Consider the following 26,976-nt stretch of genomic DNA (forward strand, 5'->3'; position numbering starts at 1 on the left):
AGACCAGAGTTGATTTTGCTAAGCATTCATCAATTGATCAATTAAGGAAAACCACATCCCTTTTTTGGATTCATAGTCTGGAAAATAATACCAAACCAGATGCTGTGAAGACAAAGATAATATATTGCAGTATAGTTGTGATAATTTCACTATAACTATGTATGATTGAACTGCCCCTTTTTCCATATTAGAGTCTTTCTTTCCAACCTCTGTACCCCTGTTTCACTCCTCTTTTGTTAGTTCTGGTATTGCACTGGTGAAAGGCTGTTTTTTTTTTTTTTTTTTCTTTACTGGAGGTGCTCAGTCCTGTTTATCATATGCCTTGACACTATAACAGAATGATGGATTGACTTTTTGCCTAGGAAAAAGTCCTTATAGCACAAAAGCACACCGTGATGATTGTAAAATTATACATTAGGATCTTTCCCTGGCAAAGAAACCAGTAATCCAAATGTATTAGTGGAATCTGGGATTGACCACCGCAGCAATCATGTTTTTTCCCCCAGAAATGCAATCTTTCTTTGTATATACCACTAGAAGGTGAGAAATATGATAAACCTTGACCTTTCATAACTTCAGATAGCTGGACCTCATTGGGGGATCACATACTTTTTGTCGATCATCAAACATCTGGTAATATAGCAAGTGTTGGTTTCCAGACATCAGTCTCAGTCCAATATGCTGAGTTATTCATGAATGTGTTACTCGAGCAAACAGTCTCAGCAATCTGGCTACATCTAGGCAACAGGAAATGAAAAGGTGGGCCTAGCAGACTGCCTATGAAGAGGACTGTAATTCAGATAGTGTGAATAAATGGTCTTTATTTACTTTTGTAGTACCTCACAGAACTGCCCTTTTTACTTCCCCTTTCCTGTTTTATGCACCAACATATAGAAGGGGGGGCTATTCTAGTGTGGTATACAGTGTCCAAGCACAATCATAGACTAACCAGAAGTTGCCGCTTGGAAAAAAATCATATTTACAACTCAGTTAGATATAAAAAGTTAATGACTTTCACTCCAGACTTTGTCTTTCAGAAAAGTTTTTTTTTTCCATTTTAAAAGTTTTAAAATTTCTTGGCTATGGTCAGTTAGAACAATTCCTTTTCCATTCACTGATTGAAAAGGATTTAAATGTAGCTAATTAGTGGGAGGAGCTGAGAAGTAGGATTTCTTATTTAGTGTGTTTAGCTGCAAGTGCTGTAAGACTACTGGTGTGTAACTGCATTGCATACTTTCATTACTAATTTATTTATTTTGCTCTTATTATATTAGATTTTGTTCATAGATTCATAGGTTCATAGGTAGGTACTAGGCTATTGGCCCTAGGGCCTTTATAAGCCAAGCCAAAAAATGTACCCTGGCTTTCGCCACCCAAGGAAATTATTTTCCTGTGCCCCTGTCGAGCAGAGCCACAGAAGTGATCCCTGGGGTGAATTTCCCATTTCCCATCCAATCATCAAGATTTTTCTTGAAGAGTGCTAATGAGGAGCTCTGTTTGACATAGATAGGTAGTCTGTTCCAGAGTATGGGAAGTCTCTGGGACAGGAATCTATCCCTCCAGCATGTTCTGTTTATTGTGGTGACAAGGTTAAGGTCCCTAGAGCGTGTAGCTCGGAGGGATTGGGATTTCTTCAAGTGGAGCATGTCCAACAGCTCTGGGTTTGACATAGCTTTGTATGTTAGGCAGATATCGCCCCTGAGTAGGCAATATGTGATGGAGTAAAGCTGCAGTTTTTTGAGACGGTCTGTGTAGGGCATCTGTTTGAGGCCAGTAATCCTCTTTGTGAGGTATTTCTGTGATCTTTCCAGTTGTTGTAGATGTCTTGTGAGGTACATACCAAAAGGGGCATTGTACTCTATAATGGGTCTAATGAGTGATGAGTAGAGGAGAACAATGACCTCTTTTTTTTCTGGATGAGAATCCTTTTGTGATGAGATGAGCCACATAGAAGGATTTCCTGACCACTGTGGCGATGTGATTATCAAAGGAGAGACTACTGTCCACCTGTGTCCCCAAGGTCTCTTATCACTTTTTTGGCATTAAGTAGACTACCAGCTATGTGGTAGTTCATGGGTACAGAGTTTTTACCAAAGGGGATGACAATACACTTTTTGGCATTAAGCTTCAGGCCATGGCTTTGACACCAGGTATCTGTCTCAGTGAGGCTCTTTTGTAGTTTGTCCACATCATTAGGAGTTTTGATTATGGCTCCTAGTTTGCAGTCATCTGCAAACTTTGTTATCCAAAGACCTTCTGTGTTAGCCTGCACTTCAGAGAAGTAGATACCAAACAGGAGAGGACCCAGGACAGAACCCAGTGGTACTCCACTTGTCACTGGTCTGAAGTTGGATTTGGAATCTGCTATTTAAACAGTGTGGGTTCTGTCCGTGAGCCAGTTGGCAACTCATCTTGTGACATAGGGATTTATACCTAGTTTAGTGAGCTTATCTATAATTCCAGACTGGGGGAATGGTGTCAAAAGCCTTGGCGAGATCTAGATAAGCTGTATGAACCATTTCACCCTCATCTATGGCTTTGGTGACTGCTTCAAAGAAATCAATCAGGTTTAGGAGACATGATCTGCCTTTTACAAATCCAAACTGGGTAGGGTCCAGAGTTTGGAGATTACCAATGTCTTTGTTTATGAGTTCCACAATGATACGTTCTATAGCCTTGCATCAGGCTAATGGGGCGGTAGTTCCCGGGGTCCGTTGTGGCTCCCCCTTTGTGGAGTGGGATAACCGTCATGTTGCGCCATTCAGTGGGTACAAAGCCTGAGGTTAGGCTATGATTGAACATGATACTTAGGTAGGGTGCCAGTGCATTCTGTAGTTCATGTAGAACGCAGCCTGGGATATTGTCAGGTCCCATGGATGCTGTGTTCTTGGTTTTGGAGAGTGTGTTTTTTATCTGTGCAGCCGTGATTAAAGGAATTTTGCATTCTTCTGGTATAGAGATGGGCCCTCTAGGTGGTGAGAGGGGGGTAAAGTTAGCACTGAACCTATCTGCTAGGATGTTGGCAATATCAGTTGGTTCTGTATATTTAGTGCCATTGTGCTGTAACTCAGAGCAGATCTGAGTGTTCCCATTGAGATTCTTGACATAGCTATAGAATGCTTTGTGGTTGTCTTTAGAGTCAGTGGCAATTTTGTTTTCATAACTAGCTTTGGAGGATTTTATGAGGGATCTCAGCTTCTTACTGAGGTTGACCAGGGAGTTCCTCCAGTCATAGGATTTTACTCTTTTTTGCAACAGTTTCTTTCTTCTGTTGTAGAGTTTGTTTATGGCAGAGGACCACTAGATTGGCTTCCTTTTTTTTGGAAGATAACATCTTGGTTTTATTAGGGATAGCATGATCCATGCACTCGTGTAAGTGCTTATAAAGTGCATTTGTGTAGGATTCAGCAGTCATACCTCTATTGTCCATCTGCATGGGTGTCATGAAGTTTGCCACTTCTGTCTTAAGAAGTGTGAAGTTGGCTTTGGAGAAGTTTTTTACAATGGTTTCCCTAACTGGGATGTGGACGTCTAGGCTGATTAGCTTGTGGTCGGATCTGACCAACGAGGAATTGACCTCTGGTGTGGAACACTGGTTTCCCATGTTTGTAATGACCAGATCTAGGATATTGCTGCCCCTGGTGGGGATGTGAATATGTTGATTCAAGGCGTTGGAATTTATGAATTCTAGAAAACGTTGAGCAAAAGGGTTGGTACATGAGTAGTTTTCTCAGTTAATGGTGGGGTAGTTGAAATTGCCCATTATTAGGGTGTTGGGTTGTACCCTAATACTTTCCAGTGTATCAAGAAATGAGGAGTGGGAATCCTGGAGCATGGTGGGGGGTCTGTAGCAAGTTACAATTTGGATTGTGGTCTTGCCCAGAGTTAGTTGCACTTGGATAATCTCGGATGCATTATGCTGTGGAACTAGCCTGGAGGTGTGGATATCCTTAATGAATATGGACACGCCTCCACCTTTAGTGCTTTGTTCTGGGTTAGGTGGCTAAAAGGTGTGGTATGAATTGTAGCCTGGTAATGCAGGGGTGCTCTCTGGAGCTTTGAACCAGGTCTCTGTCACTGCACAGATGTCAATGTTCTCCATTTTAAGGAGTGCCTCAAGTGAGTGCATTTTGAGGTTTACACTACTAGCATTGAGTAGCATTACCCTCAGATTTTGCTTGCTTGTACCTGTTACGGTGGTGAATTTGTCATTTGAACCTTGCCTAAAAAAGGCAATATAGGGGTGGCAAGAGCCTTAGCCAGTATCCAGAATCCTAAGGGCGACAGGTGCAGGCCATCTCTGGCAAAGCATCATGATCTGTCGATCATGTTGTCCCAGGCAGACAAATACTGGATCCCCTTAGAATGATACCAGAAGCTTAGCCAATTGTTGAAGTCAATCATTTTGTCCTTGTACTGTGGTATCATTCTGGGTGATGGCAGGATGCTACTCAGGGTTAGGGTCATACCTGCCTGGGATACAAGATCGGAGAGCTCCTCCATGTCTCTTTTCATGTAGTCCAGGGAGGTACATCTCAGGTCATTCACACCAACATGTACAATGACAGTGTCATATTTGTACTTATTGTGGAGTGACCTGAGTGCATGCATTATGTGGTAGATCCTGGCACCTGACAGGCAGCTGACAGTAACTTTCTCCTTGTTTAGTCTAGTGAGTGGAACATCAGTGTGCCTGACTATAGAGTCCCTATGACTAGAGTGTTGGGTACGTTGTTATGCCTTATGGGCTGTGGTTGAGTGGCACACTGAGTTTGTGGGCTATGTGTCATTTGGGTTGTGTTGGGGGGGTGGAGTTTGCTTGTGTTTATGCTTTGGATGTCCCTGATGCTTGGGCAGGTTTTTATTGAGAGCCTCCATGAATGTAGGTGTGTTTTGTGTTTCTATGTGTGTGTTTTGGTGGTGTAGGTTTTGAGGGACTATGTGATGAGTGTGGTGTGGTGCAAGTGTTTACCTTCTCCTCTTGACCGTCTAGTCCAGTCTTGGGTGAAGAGAGCTTTGCTTCCAGTTTGGCTATATAAGTGCATCTCTCACAGGTTGTAGTGTTGGGTGGTAGGAGGAGAGGGTTGTCTGTGTACATGAGGCAATTGCTGCATTGCCCCAAGATGCCCAGATTCATCAGGTAGACAGGAGAAATCACTGGGAGCTGACCCTTAGACATGCCTGGATAGGTGCTTATTTATTAAGTACTAAAAACTGCTTTCCTCTAGACAAGTGAGGAAAGTTGAGTGCTGTAGTAATTTGCAGCTTATATAGTGCTTGCAATGAGTTCTGAACAAGTGCTGAGTTCAAAGAAACAGATTTGAGTGCTGAAACTAGAAAACTGGCTAGTTATAAGAAACAAAACTAAGCTAGAAGGCTTCCCTCCAACACAGAAGGGCTTGGGGGCTCAGAAGCCTACAAATAGTCTAGACCACTTAACAGGAAAGGCAAGAAGGAAAAACTTAAAATTTGTTTTTGTTCTCTTTCCCAGATGCTGTCTTTGTACACAGTAGGAGTGCCTGAAATCAGAATATGATCTCACTGCACTCAGTTGAGTGAGCAAATGAGATGGGCCAGAAGGAGTATCCAAACACAAATTTACAAGAGTGGCGGGCAGTTTCAAAGCCACTAAGATTAATACCGAAACAAAAACAGGGAGGGTGGGTAGGAAACTAACTGAAGAACAGAGTCAAAACTTCCATTTGAGTTAATATTTATGCAACACAATTAAATCAATTTAAATACTGTATTATTTGAAAAAAGTGCAGATAAACGGTACTTAAATTCTCTTATACGTCCAGTTGAATACAGCTAGATCTTAGCCGGCCAAAGCTGAGGTTTTTAAGCAGAAAATATTTCAAACTGTACCACTTAAATAGGCAGTGACAGAAATCAAAGAATGTGGCTACCCCCACACCTGCAATTACTAACAGACAATAAAATTCAAGCAAGCACTAACTGAAGAGCAGAGTCAAAACTTCCACTTGAGCTAATATTCATGCAACACAATTAAATCAATTTAAATACTATATTATTTGAAAAAAAGTGAAGATAAAAGGTACTTAAATTCTCTTATACGTCCAGTTGAATACAGCTAGATCTTAGCCGGCCAAAGCTGAGGTTTTTAATGTTTTATAAATTTTGTTTTATCTTAAAGTTTTTTTTTTTCTTGGAGTTTTAAAAGTCATTGGCTATAGTCAGAAAAAAATCCTCTTTCTAATCACTGAGAGTTAAATCTAGTTAATTAGTGGGAGGATCTGAGAAGAAGATTTCGCACTTACAATATTTATCTGCATTTTTATTTAGTTGCAAATGCTGTGATACTACTGTTTGTGTTTGACTTCACTGGATTTTTCCAGTCCCAGTTACCCAGTCCCTGTTATGCATTTAAAAATAGTTGCTTATGAGCTGTCTCCCCCTACTACAAATTTGCCTTTGGAAACTCTTCTCATTCTCACCTCATCTGCTCATTGTACTAGGCACAGAAAAATTAATTTGGGAAGGTCCTCACCTTAGACTCTTAAAACTTGAGTTACCCTCTGTTTCATATCATCCCACTCACTTAGTGCACACTGCAATATTCAGAGTATTAATATCTTTTTTTCATCTTACTTCTAAAATCAGTAACACCTGACACTAGACTACCAATCACTGGAGAGCCTTGGAAATGCTCAGTAATCATCTTAGAACTAATGATTCTGTTTTCTCCCAGTGAGAAAAGAAGCAAAGGGGCATTATTTCCTAGTCTTCATAGAGATTACCAACCACTGGAAAGCCTGAAATATTGCTTCTTAGGAGCCATCATTGGAGTAATACTACAGCTTTGTTCCTGTAGGGTTGTCACCTTACATTGTGACTAAAACTGGACTTAGCACCCCTTACACCTCACATAGCCCACCATGCCCTGCCCACTTTCTGCCCATTTCGTGACGTTGTTACCTCACACAAAGGGAGAACACCCTCTTTTTCCGATCGTGATGCATTCTTTACTGCAGATTTACTATTCTTTTTGTAAAAAAAGCATAGTAAATCTGCTGATTTAACAAACTCTGATATTCTGTTTCTTTTTTGAAACATAATACCAGAATTTGTACAGTGTTTTCCAGACTGCAAGACAATGGGTTTGATTTCTGGATAGTCCGGAAAAAATGGATAGCTGGCAATGCTATGCTCCTGGTGAGAGAAGAAGCAGAGGGCATTTATTTCTGCTAGTCTCTGACTGAGCAGTGTGTATTGTACTTAAAAGAGCAATAACGTAAAAGAACAAAAACTGTAAGGTCGAAAAATGTGTAATTCTTCCTTTTTCTTTGGTGTTAGTAAGTATAACTATTTTCACTTTACTGGTGTGGTGTAGGTACAAGCAAAACATTATGCCAGATATTAAGTATCATGCACCCAACACTACACTTCAGCACTGTTTAGGGTATGAAGAAGTTTGAAAAAGAAAAAGCAGTACTTGTGTAAGAAGGATGTAAGCTTTATTAGGAAAGCAGTTGTGAAACTCTTAAACATTACACATGTAAGTATAAAGATAGACCTACATTAAAAGGTAAAGTGGTAACAGCGTGACTGTTTTAAGGAGCCATAATCAAATTAAAATTTTATTACATTGTAAAAGTAATTGTGTTTCAGTGGAACTCACTAAAGGCATATCACCACTTTTGAACATGTAAAATGGATAGTTTTTAAAATGTAAGTGTATCCCTTTAAATTATATTGCGGTTAACGGTGATGTTTACACAATGCATTAAACAGTTTTTAGTTGATAGTTTCTTTTTATGAATGTAAGGAAGATGACTTTCTGTTACTTATCAGAAATGTATATAAGGTGTCAGAAGTGGTGCATAATATTAAGTGCTTTTTTGATATTATGGGTTTCATTTACACTATCACTATTTTGAAATTTCCATTATTTCATCTTGGTTATATCAGTTTTGGTGTTCTGTTAACTTGATCTACTAAAGTAGATCCATGCATATCTATCTATATATATATATATATATATATATATATATATATATATATATATTTATTATATATATATATATATATATATATATATATATATATATATATATATATATATTTATATATATATATATATATATATATATATATATATATATATATTTTATATATATATATGTCTTCTTCTTTCGGCTGCTCCCATTAGGGTTGCACAGCGGATCATCTGTTTCCATTTCCTCCTGTCCTCTGCATCTTGCTCTGTCCACAAAAAAACACCTGCATGTCCTCTCTCACCACATCCATAAACCTAATCTTAGGCCTTCCTCTTTTCCTGTTACCTGGCAGCTTCATCCTTAGCATCTTTTTCCCAATATACTCTGCATCCCTCCTCAGCACATGTCCAAACCAACGTAATCTTGCCTCTTTGGCTTTGTCTCCAAACCTTCCAACCTGGGCTGACCCTCTAATATACTTATTCCTAATCCTGTCCACCCTCATCACACCCAGTGCAGACATCTTTAACTCTGCCACATCCAGCTCTGACTCCTACCCTTTTGTCAATGCCACTGTCTCCAACCCATATAACATAGCTGGTCTCACTTCCCTCTTGTAGACCTTCCCTTTCACTCTTACTGGTACTAGTCTGTCACAAATCACTCCTGACACTCTTCTCCACCCACTCCATCCTGCCTGTACTCTCTTCTTCACCTCTCTTCCACACTCACCATTACTCTGAACTGTCGATCCCAAGTATTTAAACTCATCCACCTTTGCCACCTCTACTCCCTGCATCCTCACTATTCCTCTATCCTCCCTCTCATTCACACACATATATTCTGCTGACCTTCATTTCTCTTCTCTCTAGAGCATATCTCCACCTCTCCTGGGTCTCCTCCACCTGTTCCCTACTCTCACTACAGACCACAATGTCATCTGCAAACACCATAGTCCACGGGGACTCCTGTCTGATCTCATCTATCTACCTGTCCATCACCACTGCAAATAAGAAAGGGCTCAGAACTGATCCTTGAAGTAATCCCACCTCCACCTTAGATGCATCCGTCACTCCACCGCAGACCTCACTGCTGTCACACTACCTTTGAACATATCCTGTACCACTCTTACATACTTCTCTGACACTCCCGACTTCCTCATACAATACCACAACTCCTCTCTAGGCACCCTGTCATATGCTTTCTCTAAGTCCACGAAGACACAGTGCAACTCCTTCCGACCTTCTCTGTACTTCTCCATCAACACTCTCAGAGCAAACATTGCATCTGTAGTGCTCTTTCCTGGCATGAAACCATACTGCTGATCACTAATTATCACCTCCCTTCTTAACCTAGCTTCCACTACTCTTTCCCATAACTTCATGCTGTGACTGATCAATTTAATTCTTCTGTAGTTACTACAGCTCTGCACATCACCCTTATTCTTAAAAATTGGTACCAAAAAACTTCCTCCATTCCTCAGGCATCCTCTCACTTTCCAAGATTTCATTAAACAATCTAGCTAAAAACTCCACTGCCATTTCACCTAAACACCTCCATGCTTCCACAGGTATGTCATCTGGACCAACAGCCTTTCCATTCTTCATCCTCTTTATAGCTATCCTTACTTCCTCCGTGTTAATCCATTGTACTTCATGATTCACTATCCCTACATAATCCAACCTTCTCTTCATTCATCAACCCCTCAAATTACTCTTTCCATCTGCTCAACACACTCTCCTCACTTGCAAGTATGTTTCCCTCATTATCCTTAATCACCCTTACCTGTTGCACATCTTTACTAGCTCGGTCCCTCTGTCTAGCCAGTCGGTACAGGTCCTTTTCTCCCTCCTTAGTGTCCAACCTTTCATACAACTCTTCATATGCCTTATCCTTAGCCTTCACCACCTCTCTCTTTGCCATGCACCTCATCTCCTTATACTCCTGCCTACTTTCTTCATCTCTCTGACAATCCCACTTCTTCTTCGCCAACCTCTTTCTCTGTATACTCTCCTGTACTTCCTCATTCCACCACCAGGTCTCCTTGTCCTCCTTCCTCTTTCCAGATGTCACACCAAGCACCTTTCTAGTCATCTCCCTTACTAGCTCTGCTGTAGTTACCCAGCTATTCGGTAACTCTTCACTGCCACCCAGTGCCTGTCTTAACTCTTCCCTGAACTGCACTTCACAATTACCCTTTTTCAATCTCCACCATTTGATTCTTGGTGCTGCCCTCACACTCCTCCTCCTCTTCTTGATCACCAATGTTATTCTACAAACCACCATCCTATGCTGCCTAACTACATTTTCCCCTGCCACCACTTTACAGTCTCCAATCTCCTTCAGCCTGGCCCTTCTACATAAGATATAACCCACCTCTGTGCATCTCCCTCCACTCTTGCATGTCACCCTATGCTCCTCCCTCTTGTTAAAATACGTATTCACCACAGCCATGTCCATCCTTTTCGCAAAATCCACTCCCATCTGACTTTCTGCATGCCTTTGCTTAACACCATACCTGCCTATCACTTCCTCATCCCCTCTGTTCCCTTCACCAACACGCCCATTGAAATCTGCTCCAATCACCACTCTCTCACCCTTGGGTACAGTCATCACCACTTCATCCAACTCACTCCAAAATTTTTCTTTCTCATCCATTGCGCACCCAACTTATGGAGCATATGCACCAACAACATTCATCATTACAATATCAATTTCCAGCTTCATAAACATCACTTTATCTGACACTCCTTTCACCTCCAAAACACTCTTAGCATACTGTTCCTTCAGGATAACCCCTGCGCCATTTCTCCTCCCATTCACACCATGATAAAACAATTTGAACCCACCTCCAATACACCTAGCCTTGCTCCCCTTCCATCTGGTCTCTTGCACACACAATATACCAACCTTCCTTCTGTCCATCATATTAGCTAGCTCTCTCCCTATACCAGTTAAACTGCCAACATTCAAAGTTCTGAACCTCACTATCACAGTCCTAGCCTTTACCTGCCTTCGGGCATGCCTTTTTCCTCTTCTCCTCCTTCAGTCAACAGTAGCCCAATTTCCGCCAGCACCCTGTTGGCCAACAGTACTGGTGGCGGTCGTTGTTAACCTGGGCCTCGACCGATCCGGTATGTATATCTATACTGTTGTCCGCATGTATGATTTGGCAAAATTTTATGCCAGATGCCCTTCCTGCCACAACCCTCCCCATTTATCCGGGCTTGGGACTGGTACAAAGAAATGCACTGGCTTGTGCATCTCCAGTAGCTATGTGTATGTATGTATATAAATGTATGTATATATATATATATATATATATATATATATATAAGGGTCTACTTTTCTTTGTTGAAATTTCATTATTTCGAAAAAGAAAAGTAGGAGCCCACTTTTATGTGAACGTGCACTTGAACGAAAGTGAACTTTCGCGAATACCGGTTCAACAAACCGGTAATAAAGACAAAACAGGAAACACTGTAGCACTGAAGCACGCTATAGTGGGGAAAAGGGAATATACCTGCTTCCTCACTGTAGTGGGATCTCGGAGTTAGTATATTTAAGTAGCGGGGGTGTGGGGCTGCAGGGGGGCTTGACCCCCTGCATAACAGTCTTTTTTTGTATTTCCTTTTTTGTTTTTTCACCAGTTTGTTGAACCGATATTCGTGAAAGTGGACTTTCTTTCAAGTGCACTTTTGCGTAACTGGGCTCCTACTTTTCTTTTTCGAAATAATGAAATTTCAACAAAGAAAAGTAGACTCCCTTTGAGGAACCCTTCTACAGTGAAATGTTGCTTTTTATAGTTGTATTTAAAAATAAGTGATATTTACTTTTATTTTAGCAGTTCTGTGCCTTTAAGAAACCCATTGTTTTTCTAATATTAGAAGTTTCATGTCAGGGACCACTACTCTTAACTTAAGCTATGTGTGTGTGTGTGTGTGTGTGTGGGGGGGTAATTTGCTGACTAAATGTATGGCCTTTGTAAACCTTTTACATTTTACAACAAAAGTTTATTGTGGGGAAGTGTTTTATTTGTGCAGGGACAACTATGGATTATGTAGTGCTTGTGTTCACTCTTTAACAACTTACCTGCCATATTTTAGAGGGTTGTCTGACAGGAGTTTAGAGTACTACTTGTGCATTATAGTGTTGTGGGAATGCTCTATGTGTGTGAAGGTGTAAATGTGCTGCTTGGGCAAACTAATTGACAACTTACCTACTTGTTCCAGTGATCCTCACTGCAAACAAAGTATTCTCCTTGGTCACAGCATGGATACTTACCTTATTCCTGCATGTCCGACTTCTCTAATTCCTAGAATGAATTAACTTGCCAAAGAGCGCTTCCTGACTCCACAGACTCTGATCTTAGCTGATAGTGGTGAGTCTGTAGCGGCCAGCAGTCATTCCTCGGACCACTCATATACCTTTCCATCTTCATTTGGTGTAGTTGTTGCAGCCACCATGAACTGGCGGTGAGACACATCCTCTTTGTCTGTTCCAGTGTCTGAACCAGGCATGGGAGGACCAGCCTTCTTAGGAAATGGAGACAACTCGGTGGATACTCATTCAAGTAGTTGGGTGAAGATGCCTCTTGATGGTGCAAACATTCCTTATTCAGGTCAATTATCAGAGATATCTGTAAAGAAAAAAAGTTAAACTTTGTTCATCTGAAGACACGGTGTCTATTAAAAAAGATAATTTTCTTACCTTGGTCAAGAATGAGTTTCATACAGTCAGTCTTGGTAACTGGAATACAGTAGATATAAAACAGTTAAGTGGAAATATTCCTGAGGAAGACATGTCAAAAGATTCTGGCATATAAAGGGTTTCTTCTCCTGTAGATTCTGAAAACCATATCTCAGATTTGGGAGAAACTCTATCCTCACAACTTCCTTTGGAGGAGTTTTCCTTTTCTCAGACTATACCTAGAATGAATGTGATGCTTTTATAAGAACAAATGGACGTTCCCCTGAAATGAAGAGATATTATGACATTACAATGGGATATACCTCATTCTATGCCTGTTCCTTCACTAGTGTCAGCCTTGGAGGATGTATTTAATGCTGTCTGTGAGAACTCTGGATGTCAGCCTTCAGTCTCCAGTAAAGCACATAGACTTTATATAAAGTTTCTCAAACTAAACATTTATTTTCTCACTTTATGTCTGACCTTGCATCAGTTTCCACATCTTCACCAGTAGGCAACAGGTTCTTGGTGTCATCCAACTTTCCCCTGTAGACAGGAAGGGAAATAAACTGAAGATATTTGGTAAGAGAATTTTTTCTTCCATGTTGGTGTATACAATTAACTATTAGACCCCATACATTAGCTATCACACTTTCCCTGTACGTAGTGTATATCTCAATTCTATTGTTTCTAACATTTCTCAAGTATTTAAATATGTTTTTAGGAGTATGTATGATTGGGCAGGTCTAGGACACATCGAACACACATAGATGAAAGCGCTTAACATCGAAAAACGCTTCTGTGTATGTGTAGTTCAAAAAAAAAATCTACGTTTCGGCTTTGGACCCCTGCACCCCCACACGTGGGGGGCTGTACCCCCCACATCCCCCCTACTTTATTATTCTCACTCTGAGATTGCACTACAGTGGGGAAAAGGGAATGTTCCCTTACTCGCACTGTAGTCCGATCTACGAAACAGGCATACATACACTGAAGCGTTTGTCGATGTTAAGCACTTTTGTGTATGTGTGTTCGATGTTTTGTGATTCGGACATATGCTAGTCGAACATGTGTCCAGATCCCGATTGGGCAGATACTCTGTTTAGGGCAACCAGTTCTGCTGCAGTTTTGAATAGGTATACCATGGGGTACCTAAGCAAAAATGTTTTTGATCAGGTAAAGTCTGAAATTTTGAATTCAGCTTTAGATAAGGAGGTTTTATTTGGCCCACCTGCTGCTCGGGTCCTCAAACAATCTAATGAGAGAAGTTAATTCAATGAATTTCCAAGATTTATTACCCTCCCCTTACAAATCTAGCAAATCCTCTTTCAAGTTTAAGAAATTGAATAAATAATCCAACCTTCTCAAATCAAACAGGGAAGTAAAAAGAAATGGCAGGAGGGGAACAACAATAATCCATTCCTAAGAATGGGAAGTCTACAACTTCAGAATGACTATACCAGCATTCTTTCCCCACCCCCTTCCCTCCTGCTCCTATCTCAAAAACTCTATCACAAGAACCGACTCTTTACATTCCTCTTTGGCAAAAGATTGTTACAGACTCTTGTGTGTTAAGAGTGATTCAGGAGGTATACAGCTGGCACTGGATACAAAGAACTCCTTTCAGCCGCATTCCTCATCACCCTCCAAACTAAACAGAATTTTTCCTTCAGGTTCTTCAGCATTTACTTACCCTAGGAGTTATAGAACCAGTACCTTTAGATCAAAAGGTAATGGCTTCTATTCCAGAATGATTCTGGTATCAAACAAAGAACCTTCTTTGAGACCACTTCTAGATCTTTCCTTTCCTAATCTGTATGTGAACATTCCAAAATTCAAGATGTTGATCCTTCAGAATCTGTTCTCTTAGTCCTACAGAAAGCATTATGGGAACATTAGATCTGAGAGATGATGCATACCATCACATTCCCATAGCCAAAGACTTTAGGAAATGTCTCATGTTTTCTGTGTCTGGGTCATCTACTGCTCCAAGGGTATTTACAGAGTGTCTGGCTCCAGTCATAGTGCACTGCAGACTAAATAGCATTCACATTTTCCTTATTTAGACAACTTCCTAATTTTTGCAGATTCTTTTCCTAGATGTCCAGTGTCTTTACAATGGGTTTCATCTCTTTTGACCAATCTGAGGTTCCAGATAAATATTCAGAAATCTTCTTTGACCCCCATCACACAGGATTGTCCTTCTAGGATGTCTTATAGGCACCCTACAGCAAAAATCTTTCTTGACACAGGAGAAGGTGAATTTTTATCAGGAAACTCTTCTGAGCTTTTCAAATCAGTCTCAAACTCAAATTATTTCTCTTGCCAGGTTACACATAAAAAAGATTCATTGGTCTCTAAACAATACATGAACCCAACATTTGCATTCTGTGGAAGTTCAGATTTTAGTCTTGGGCTTTGTTAAAAAGGAACTGAACTGGTGAAGATGACAAATACAAGTAAAGTCAGGTATCCCCTTTCTCATCTCTTTCTTAGCCAACCTGTACCTATAGATGTCTCAGATTTTGCTTGGGAGGCAGTTTAAATGGGGATAAAAGTGCAAGGCCTGTGGAATTCCTCATACAGACCAAAGCACATAAATGGCAAAGTGATGTTGGCTGTGGTCTCTGCCCAAAAATCTCTTCTTCATCATCTATGGTCCTTTGGATCTCTTCACGTGATTACAGGGATTCACTAGACAATCTCAAAATACTGAAATAGTCGAAAACCCACATACCCGAACACCCAAAACGGTGACTAGCACAATCGCAACCACACACACACACACACACACACACACACACAGACCAGCACATAAACACACACACATATACCTAGCTAACTACACTAAAACAAACAAAACACACAAACACAATATAACACACAAATACACCTACCCTACCTATAAGCAAGGGGGCAAGCCCTTCTGCACCCCACACACCCCCAATTATATATTCTAACTCTGAGGTTGCACTAAACACACAAACAACACCCACTACACACACACACACACACACACACACACACACACACACACACACACACACACACACACACACACACACTAAAATCCCTACCCAATACCCTTACACAAACACCACTTACCTGAAACCCCAGATAAATCCACAAACTGCACCGCACGTCACGAATGTGAAACCACGATAACGGATTTGACATTCCCGCATTCGACATAGTGCAGTTTCGGGTAACTGCACTTTTGACTACTCAGTCTTGAAGTACTGAAATTCAACATTTTCAGTACTTCGAGATTGTCTAGTGTATCCGATTACAGACAATTCCACAGTGATGTGGTACATCAAGTGAGGGGGCAGTGGGTCATACCATCTATGCAGGCTGACTGTGATTGTTTGGGAGGCGGCACTCCTTAACCCTCCAAGCATCTTAACAGGTTACTCCTTTGTTGGGTGTATGCAGGCTGGCTATGATTGCTTGGGAAGTAGCTCTTCATCACTCCCAAGCCCTCCAAGAATCTTTCTTTCCATCAGAGCAAAACAAAGGGGCAGACAAACTAAGAAGGACAAGGACAAACCCTCTTGAATGGAAATTGAATATAGGGGCTTTCCAGGAATTGCTAGAGTTGTGGGGAACACTTCAATACAGACAACTGAACAAATTTTGCTGCAGGGCTCTCCTTGGAAGCAGGCCTGGAAAACAGTGGCATTTTCATTCCTGTGTACGGGAATGTTCCTTTATGTATCTCCACCCTTTCCACTGTTATCCAGGGTAATTCTGAATATTCCGAAGCACTCTTCAGAAAATAATTGTGGTGTGACACCCTTTTGACCTAGGCAACCTTGGTTTGCCCCTGGCCAGTTCCATAGGATGGGAAGTTACCACAAGCTTTCTCATAAACTTACTTACATAAGACAGGGTGAGTTTCATACACCCAAGTCTCAAACATTTTCAATTAACTGCCTGGATGTTTCAGTTCCAATTCCTTTTAGGCAACTCTTCTCATAGGATGTGCAGCAGGTATTAAAGAAGACCGGAAAACCTGCTACTAGGAAATCTGTATCGACAAATGGAAAATATTTTCTAGTTGGTACCTAGGCAATAGCTAGGGCTGCATTAGGGATTATGTACTATTGGTGCGCAAATATTTATGTGAGTGACCATCTTCTCACCTCATACTCCTCTATTAAGGTACATCTGCCCATGGATCCTCCACTTTTTCCTTTGTTTTTTGTAAAGCATTTTTTAAAGGAGTCTTACTCCAGAGACCTCTCCATAAATGTGTTGCTCCTTCCTTGAATCTTAACTTTGTGCTGAAAAGTTTAACCATATCTCCATGTGAACCTAGTCATCAGGAAGACTTAAGGTTCATTACACAGAAAACTGTTGTCATTGTGCTAGCATCTGCAAGCAGAGTATCGGAGTTGCAAGGTCTCATGGTGGGTGAACCCATTTTGGTCTTTCATAGGGACAGGGTATCATTAAGAACAAATCCTTCATTCATGCTCAAGGTTGTTTCAATGTTCACGTTGAATCAAGCCATCAATCTCATTGTCCTATTCCAGTCTTCATAACCAGAGAAAAAGGATTCTACATATTCTGGACTTCCAAAGACAGCTCAGGTACTATCTTGATAGAACCAGATCCTTCTGAAAAGCTGATCAGCTATTTATTTCTTGTGTGTTAGGACAGAGAAAGGACAACTAATGTCAAAGCAGACTATTTCTGTATGGTTGTTCTTGACCATTGCTTTTGATATTCCCACGAGTGTAAATCAACTTCAGGCAGTATTAAGGCTTACTCTGCTACAGCATTGTTTTCTTCATTGGGATATTGGATAGGTGTGGACTCCAGAAGGCAGCTGCATAGTCATATGTACATACTTTTATGAGGAATTACAAACTGGATTGGCCTAAAGGCTACTGCAAGAATAGGAATGATGAACACAGTACAGTTGTGTAAGTTGCACTTTGAATTCCTCACTGCTGTAGTAGCCACACCCACCCTCCTTTTCCCTACTATTTTATATAGTTTATTGTTGGCTTATAAACTTGTTGGTTATTTCTTGTTTTTGTAGTTCAGGATGAGTATGTTACTTCTTAACATTACACAAGAAAGTCCTGAAGAGTTTCCATTCTGACTGCTAACTTTCCCTCCACAGGGCTGACCAGTCAGAGTGGAAGTGTGACAGAGAGACAGAGCTTTGAAAGTTGTCGGGTTGCTGTGTCTTGGGGCTGACACAGCCCATATAGTCTTAATACTACTGTAGCGGTGAGGAATTTGAGCATCTACTGTTATGGGTAAGTACATCTTACCCAGCTGTACTTTCAGTGTTAGCCACCAAACAGGCTTCTTGCTAGACAGTTGGAGGACAACAATGAACATTCCTGTGCATAAAGGTGAAGTTTCAATGGATTTGGATAATTATACACCCATAAGCCTTACTAGGCGCATTTATAAGGCTATGGAAAAGATCATTGTGGAATTAATAAATAATGATTTAGGTTACCTGCAGACTCTGAACCCAAGCCAGTTCAGATTTTTCAAGAGCAGACCCTGCCTGCTTAATCTGGCTGACCTCTTCAAGAAGTTTACTGAAGCAGTGGATGAGGACATATCAGTACATACCACATATCTAGATCTTGGAAGGGCGTTCAGTACCATCCCACACTCAGGTATTGTAGATAAGCTGTCCTAGCTAAATGTAAATTCCTATGTAACTTGGATAGCAAACTGGCTCATAAACACGACCCAGATAATTGGGGTGGGTGGCTCTACTTCTCCCCAAAGACTTGTTACTATTGGTGTACCCCATGGTTCAGTACTTGGGCCACTCTTCTTTGACATTTACTTTTAGGGAGTCAAAGCAAGTGTTGAGGGTTTATGGGTTTATGGTTAACCAAGTTTGCAGACGACTATAAACTTGGTCTCACCCTAAACTCCCCAGAGGACACCAAAATCCTCCAAGATGGCCTTTCCCAAACAAATAGCTAGTGTCAAGACCTTGGACTAAAACTAAATGCTAAGAAAAGTATAATCATATCCTTTGGCAAGCATGACTTGTCGTGCAACTATCATATTGATGAAACACCCCTGAAAGTTGATCCCTTAGGGTTCTGGGAACCTATGCCAACAAAAAACTGTCCTTTGATCACCATGTATCCACTACTGTAAGGAAGTAAATATATGGCAACCAGGTCCAGGGATGTAAAAATTCCATTGAGCTCAGTTGTCATTAGGCCAGGTACTGAATATAATGCCCCATTCAGTATGTACTTGTCCTAACATATTTCACAACTGGAGTGACCTCAATACTTTTTCACTGAAAAAATCAAGGACCTAAATAAGAAAAATGATGCAGACCATCTCAAAGCCTTGTGCCTCCTCTTGGTATCATAGAGGTACTAAGAGGCAACCTCAGCAGACTGTATCCTGTCAGACCCATTACAGATTCACAAGTCCAATTATAGCATGAACATCTGCTCAAGGGAATGCAATCTCTTTTGCAACATAATAGGACATGTTGGAGGGATAGGTATGTATCACACAAAATATAGAACTGTCTTCCATGACTTAAAGCAAAGTACTTCTCTTACTTTATTTAAATGTAATTTGGATGAATGGATTAATTCACCCCTGTCTCTCATGGATAGAGGCAACAAGTAACTGTCCCAATATATCCTTCTTCTGCCCATGTCTGGGTTATTCATACACAAAATACAAAGGCTAAACACTACAATGGGAACGTAAGGCTAGGCTTTTTAAGATCCTTACTTATCAATTGTTTTGTAAGTATCTATGAACCTATGCTCATGATGTGTCATATATTTCAGTTTTTCAAATAGGCTGTCCTTTGAATATTTTGAGAGCAATTATGGTCAAGAGCTGCTGGAGCTGAGGCCTTCTGTCAATGTTGCAGTTTAAAATACTGCCTTCTAAAAATATGTGTATAAATGTACAGTGGTATCTTGGGAATCCTTCGTATCAGAGCTAAAATTTACTACTCTTTATTTCTTCCCCTGATCTATGTTTTAATGTGGTAAAATATACAAAATCAGGTCAGTCCAAGCAAGACATTTCAGCATTATTCCCCAAAACAGTTTCTGTCATTATGTGTTTTTTTTTTAACTTCTCCAAATCTTTTGGGTTTCTAATACCATGATGGGAATGGCCCCCATTCCTAAGTCAAAGTATGATTAAAGCTCATGAAATTAGTATTGTTTCAATCTTTGATGTCAGCCAAAAGTGCTCTTTGCAGCACAGGCAATGTGCTCAGTAATGACTCCTTCTGCAGTTCATATGGAGTTACATGTATTGGTAACATATCTAAATATGATTGTAGATTCTTTTTTATAAGACAGTTGCTCCTGCTACTATTCTAACTGTCTGGGTATTTTTCTTCCACATTGCTGTCATTTCTGCCTGAAAATCTTGATATTTTATGACTTTGTGTCTCTGTATGCAAGCCATTGTAGTCGCAGGGTGTAGCAATTTCAATGATCAATGCTACTTTTGTCTTCTTTTCATGGACCACTATATCCAGTTTTCTCACATCTATCTTTTGAACTGTTGGTAATGGGTGATCCCATGTGATGTAGACTTCACCATTTTCTATGATGCTTTGTGGCTCATGTTTCCAGTGTTTTTCAGCCACTTCAATACCATGATATTTGCACAATCCCTAGTGCAACACTCTTGCCATATTATTGTGCCTTCCAGTATGCAATCCTTCTGCCATTAAAATGTATGTCACAACCAGCAACAAGGTGTGCGACTGTTTCTAATTTTGTTTTACAAAACCTACATTTGTCTGTTTCTCCCACATGTTCAATGGACTTTGTAAACCAACATGAACATAGACCAATATTTTGGGCTGCCAATATTAATCTTTCATCTTTTGGTTTAAATTCACCTCTCCTCAACCATTCCTGTGTTCGATCCTGATCAACATGAGGGTCTCCCTAAAATTTTCTATACTTCCAACTATATTTATGCATTTTCCACATTTTTTGCATTCTCATATGATCCTTCACCTTATATTCTTTTGTTTTTTGGCACATTCAGTTGCTGCCTGATTTTTATCAACTTCTGGTTTAATTTCCAGTCCTGCTTGATGCAGCTATGCTTCTGCCAGACTAAGCAGGAAAGTCATCTTGAATTTATTCTCCTCATGTTTCAAAACTTTCACTACATTTGGTTCTTGTGAGGTCAGCAGATGTGTGCAGTCCTACAGTTGCAGATCTACACATGTAAACAATTTCAAGGGGGCCCATACCTCCTTTGTAACATCATCACCATCAGCCCCCTTTTTCCCATGTTTTCTACATAGGGTCAGGGTAGCATGTTAACTGTCACCAACTCTCTTGATTCAGTGCCACACTCCTGCCTTCTTCAATGCTCATACCTGACTGTCCTTTGGAATGGGAATATATATAATCTTGGTATACACTGATTTTTATAAATAATTTGGTGAGCATGAAGCATCCTTTTCCTGTCTAATCTATCCAACATGTTTTGGAGCTAGTCAATTACTCCAAAACTGTAAGTTAGGACAATAAGAGCAAATTGGTTTTTAGCTTGAATTTTATTTCTAGATGTCAACTCTGTTTTCAGGATTAATTTATGTCTTCTAAAATACACCTTACTAAGTTTTATTCACATTTGTTCCTGTTTATTGTTGATCCTTCATCACTTCCAAAATATTTATACATTCCCTCTTGCTCAAGTTGTTTTATATTACATTCTTGTCCCAAACTGATGTTTTCCTGGTGCTGCAGTTTTCCTGCTTTAAAGGTTGCTTTTGCACATTTATCAAGACCAAATGACATTCTTATATCATCTGAAAGTTTTGACTACTTGCAGTTGTGCTTTCAGTTCCTCATTTGATGAGCTAAACAGTTTTAAATCATTGACAAAGAGAAGATGAGAGGTCTTTACACTTTGTTTTCTGGGAGCCATATTATAGCCATGGCCTAATCTGTTAAGTAGACAGGGGTTCTAATGGAGAGATGAAAAGTCAGCAAGGAAAGCAGAGTAGTAGTGCTGAAATTAAATTCATCCTCAAGTCTCGGTGAGTACCTTTGTGAGGTGGACCCTGTTTTTCACAAAATCTCACTAAGGCGACACTGATATATAGACTATATTTATATAGCATATATCATGGACAGAAGTATGTCAAAAACAAAAAAAGATAGCTGGGTGTACAAGACCCAGGATAAAAAAGTGCCCAATCCTGGTAGGCGCATCGGTGCCAGGACTGGAAAAAATGACAGTGTAGAATCGTCAAAATACAGAAACATTCCTACAATGGGGTCAGGCCCTGGGGGAGGATGGCCTCCCTGATGTAGAAGGAAGTAGCAGTCCACAAAAATCACAAAAATTGATTGACCAAAGAAGAGCCGTAAAGATGATAGAGTAGACTATTGAGGATAAGAAAGAAGTTATGTATTGTTACTAGTATGTAAAAAGCCCAGAATTTCCAGACACAAGATATACAAAATGGATAAGAGAGAAATTAGAGGAAAGAAAAATACTTCTGCAGGAAAAACTGTCAGAAGCTTCAAATAAAAATTTACATTCATTAATACAATAGAATTTTGAAAAACAGTATATAGATCAAGAAACTTTAAACTGTTTGGAAAAAGAAGCATCCGAGTAAGTGCAAAAATATAAACAACAAAATCTAGCGATATTTGAAAAATATAAAAAAGAAATATAGACCTGGGAAAGAAAGAGAGATTTGATATGGTGCAATATTTATGCAAAGGAGAAAGTCAAGTTAACTAATATAGAGAAGGCAGTCTCAAAGATATTTGAAGAGAAATACAGGCAAAGGTGTCCAGATATGGAAAATTTCACAATAAAAAAATAATATCACAAGGATGTAATGTGGAAAAGAAGATTAGTAAAGCAGAAGTTAAAGAAATAGAAGTTGAAGTTATGGAGTGCCTGCAAAGTGAATGATTTAATGTAGAAGGTCTAACACAGACTACATCACAGCATGATGAAGTGAGTCCCCAGAATAAGGAAAAGCAAGAAGATCAGGAGACATGTGAAGAAGAAATATGGACATGGGAAATGAAAAGAGGTTTAATATGGTGTAAAATTTATGCAAAGGAGAAAGCAAAACTAACCAATACAAAAAGAGCAGCACCAAAGATATTTGAAGAGAAATACAGGCAAAGGAATCCAGATATGGAAAACTTTACAATACAAAAAATAAGAAAACTAAGAGGAAAAGTAGAAAAAGAGATTAGTAATAGAGAAGTCAAAGAAATAGAAACTGAGGTTATGGAGCAGCTGCAAAGAGAAGGATACAGTGTAGAAAATCAAATGCAGAAAGCACCACAACTCTGATGCAGTCAATGTTGAGGAGTGATAGGCCAGTGAGTTCCCATATGACTGACCAACAGATGACACAGGATGAAATTGAAGAGAGTATGCCACAGGAAGATGCTATAATACTTTCTATAGAATGCCCACAGGAAACAGAAAAGAAGGGATGTGCCCTCAGTTTGGAAGAAAATGAGCTAAGAGAAGAGTTGCTAGATTTAATGGACATGAATAGATATATTAAGATCAATGAGAGAAATAGACTGCAGAAGGTCAAAAGTAACAAGTCTGATAAAACAAATGAATGCTGTAATTAGGACTGCCCATAGAGATCCATGTGATATAACAGAAGTAAACAGGATATATTACCGTGCTGCTAAATTAATAACTGATAAAGTTCTACCACAAGAACATAGGGTAGTAAGGGAAAGGAAGGGGAGAAATCGAATACCATCATGGAAGTATCGAATAGAGAAAACTATAAAGCAATTAAGACAAGAAGTGTCACTGTTAGAAGATTATAGAAGAGGGAATTGAGCAAAAAAAATACTAAGAAAGATAGGTGTGATTAAAGCAATGCACAGTACTAGAACAGACCAGGATCTATCATGCTCTATTGCAAATAACAAACTAAAAATTTCAGCACAGATGGAAAAACCTAGAAGCTACACAGATAAATATAAGGGAAACGTACAAAATAAGCAATTTGTTGATGACCCAAAAAGTTTTATAGAGAATTGGGAAATAAGGTAAAAGGATTTGAAAGACCGCCAAAAAAAGAGGAAGTAGATACGTTTTGGAAAAGTATCCATGAAGATCCTGTGGAACATAACAAAGATGATAAATGGATAGAAGAAGTAAAAGAAAGAATAAGAAGTTGAGAAGTTTAAAGGTACTGGATATGAAATGGGATGAAATAACAGCCAGAGAGATTTTAACAAAGTTAAGAAAAGTCTCTAATTGGAAAACCCTAGGCCCAGATGCAATACCTAACTTTTGGTTAAAAGTATTAACATTGTTGCACGAAGATTTAGCCGTGAGTAAGAACTATTTATATGTGCACCCTGAACAGACACCACACTGGCTAATAACAGGCAAAACTTACTCTTACTTAAGAGTGAACCTGCCAGCTACCCTAAAAATTATAGACCAATAACTTGCCTTCCGACAACGTATAAACTATACATGGGAATTGACGCCGACAGAGTTTATAGTCATTTAGAAAAAAACTCAATTATGGCAGTAGAACAAAAGGGCAACAAAAGAAAGTCATATAGAACAAAGGATCATTTGTTGTTAAATAAAGTTATAGTGGAGAACTGTAACTAATTGACTACATTACAGTGACCACAAACAGTGGCAGACCACTTTGTAATTAAGCCATGATAAGAGACAGATTATTATCCCAGGGATAAAAATTCAATGGGGGATATTCCAGGGTGACTGTCACAGTTGCTATTCTGCCTTTCCATTAATCCATTAAGCTCTTTACAAAACAGCTTAGGCCATGGCTACAATTTGACTCCTAGAAAAACAACAAAGTCTAATGACTTCTCATCTTCTCTTTGTTGATGATTTAAAATTGTATAGCTCATCAGATGAGGAACTGAAAGCACAGCTGCAGGTTGTCAAACTTTTTCAGATGATATTAGAATGTCATTTGGTCTTGATAAATGTGCAAAAGCAACCTTTAAAAAAGGAAAACTAACACTAGGAAAACATCATTTTGGGACAAGAATGTGATATAAAAGAACTAGAGCAAGAGGGAGTGTATAAATACTTGGGAATTGATGAAGGATCAGCAATGAACAAATGTGAATAAAACTTAGTAAGGAATACTTTAGAAGGCTTCAATTAATCCTGAGAACAGCATTGACATCTAGGAACAAGATCCAAGCTATAAATCAATTTGCTCTTCCTGTCCTAACGTACGGTTTTGAAGTGATTGACTGGCCCCAAAAAGTGTTAGATAAATTAGATATTAAAACAAGAAGGAAGCTTCATGCTCACCAAATGATTTATAAATATCAGTGTATTCCAAGATTATGTATTCCCTATTCGGAAGGAGGGATGGGCCTCCTTGAAATTGATTACATGTATAGATTTGCAATTGAGGGACTCCACACATATCTACTGACCTCACAAGATCCAAATGTAGTGAAAGTTTTGAAACATGAGGAGAATAAATCTAAGATGACTTCTCTGCTTAATTTAGCAGAAGCATATTGACATCAAGCAGGAGTGGAAATCAAACCAGAAGTAGATAAAAACAAGGCAGCAACTGAATGTGCCAAAAAAACTAAAGAAAGAATATAAGGTGAAGGACCAGAAGAGAAGGCAAGAAATGTGGAAAAAACAAATATAGTTGCAAGTATAGAAAACTTCTGTAAGAGGTTCATGTTGGTAAAGAACGAATGCAGAAATAGTTAAGGAGAGGTGAATTCAAACCAAGAAATGAAAGGTTAATATTGGCAGCCCAATATAGTGGGCTACATACACGCTGGTTTACAAAGTCCATTGAAAGTGTGGGAGAAACAGACAAATGTAGGTTTTGCAAAACCGAACTGGAAACAGTAACGTTGCTGGTTGCAACACACTAATGGCAGAAGGACTGTATACTGAAAGGCATGATAATGTGGCGAGACTGTTGCACTGGGGATTGTGCAAGCATTATGGTATCAAAATGGCTGAAAAACACTGGAAACATGAGCCACAAGGCATCATAGAAAATGATGAAGTTTATATCACATGGGATCACCCATTACCAACAGTTCAAAAGATAGATGCTAGAATACCTGATATAGTGGTCCAAGAAAAGAAGACAAAAGTAGCATTCATCATTGAAATTGCCACACCCTGTGACTATAGTGTCTTGCATACAGAGAGGCACAAAGTCATAAAATAGCAGGATCTGCAGGCAGAAACGAGGACAATGTGGAAGAAACAATACCCAGACAATTCCAATAGTAGTAGGAGCAATGGGTCTTATAAAAAAAAATAATTTAAAATCATATTTAGATATGTTACCCATTTATGTAAACCCATACGAATTGCAGAAGGAGTCATTACTGGGCACACTGTGGATGCTATGAAGAGCACTTTTAGCTGACATCAAAAATTGAAACAATACTAATTTTATGAACTTTAATCATACTTTGACTTAGGAATGGGGTTCATTCCCATCATGGTATTAGAAACTCAAAAGATTTGGAGAAATTAGAAATAGACAGCTTAAAGGGTTAAGGGCAAGACAGAATACCAGCGGTGACCAGGAGTCACCCTGAAATATCCCCCTTTGAATTTATATCCCTGGAATAATATTTTGTCCTTTATCATGGCTTAATTGCAAAGTTGTCTGCCACTGTTTCATGGTCACTGTAATGTAATTGTTCAGTGTAGGGTGTATCTTATGCATTTTGAAGTACTCTTTTTATCCATGAATATGGGACACTATTAAACGCTTTTTTTGTAGTCAGTCCATTAATATGGGACACTATTAAATGCTTTTTTTGTAGTCAGTCCATGCCATACTTAGATTTTTCCTCATTTTTCAGTTATCCATTATGACTTTATTTAGCAACAGATGATCCTTTTTTCCATGTGACTTTCTTTTATTACCCTTCTGTTCTATTGCCATGTTTGAATTTTCTTCTAAATGACTATAAACTCTGTTGGCATCAATTCTGGTGTATAGTTTATACGTTGTCGGAAGGCATGTCATTGGTCTATAATTTTTAGGATGACTTGCAGGTTCACTCTTAAGTGGGAGCATTGCTTTTTCTATTGTTAACCAGGTTGGTGTCTGCACATATAAATAGTTCTTACTCATGGCTAAATCTTCGTGCAAAGGTGTTAATACTTTTAGCCAGAAGTTAGGTACTGCATCTGGCCCTAGAGTGTTCTAGTTGGAGTCTTTTCTTAACTTTATCTCAGTCTCTCTGGCTGTTACTTCATCCCTTTTTATATCCCATACCTTTGAACTTCTTATTCTTTCTTTTACTTCTGTCCATTTAGTATTTTT

This window comes from Protopterus annectens, chromosome 12.part0 (assembly GCF_019279795.1).
Source record: "Protopterus annectens isolate FY-2018-M chromosome 12.part0, PAN1.0, whole genome shotgun sequence".
Lineage (NCBI taxonomy): Eukaryota > Metazoa > Chordata > Ceratodontiformes > Protopteridae > Protopterus > Protopterus annectens.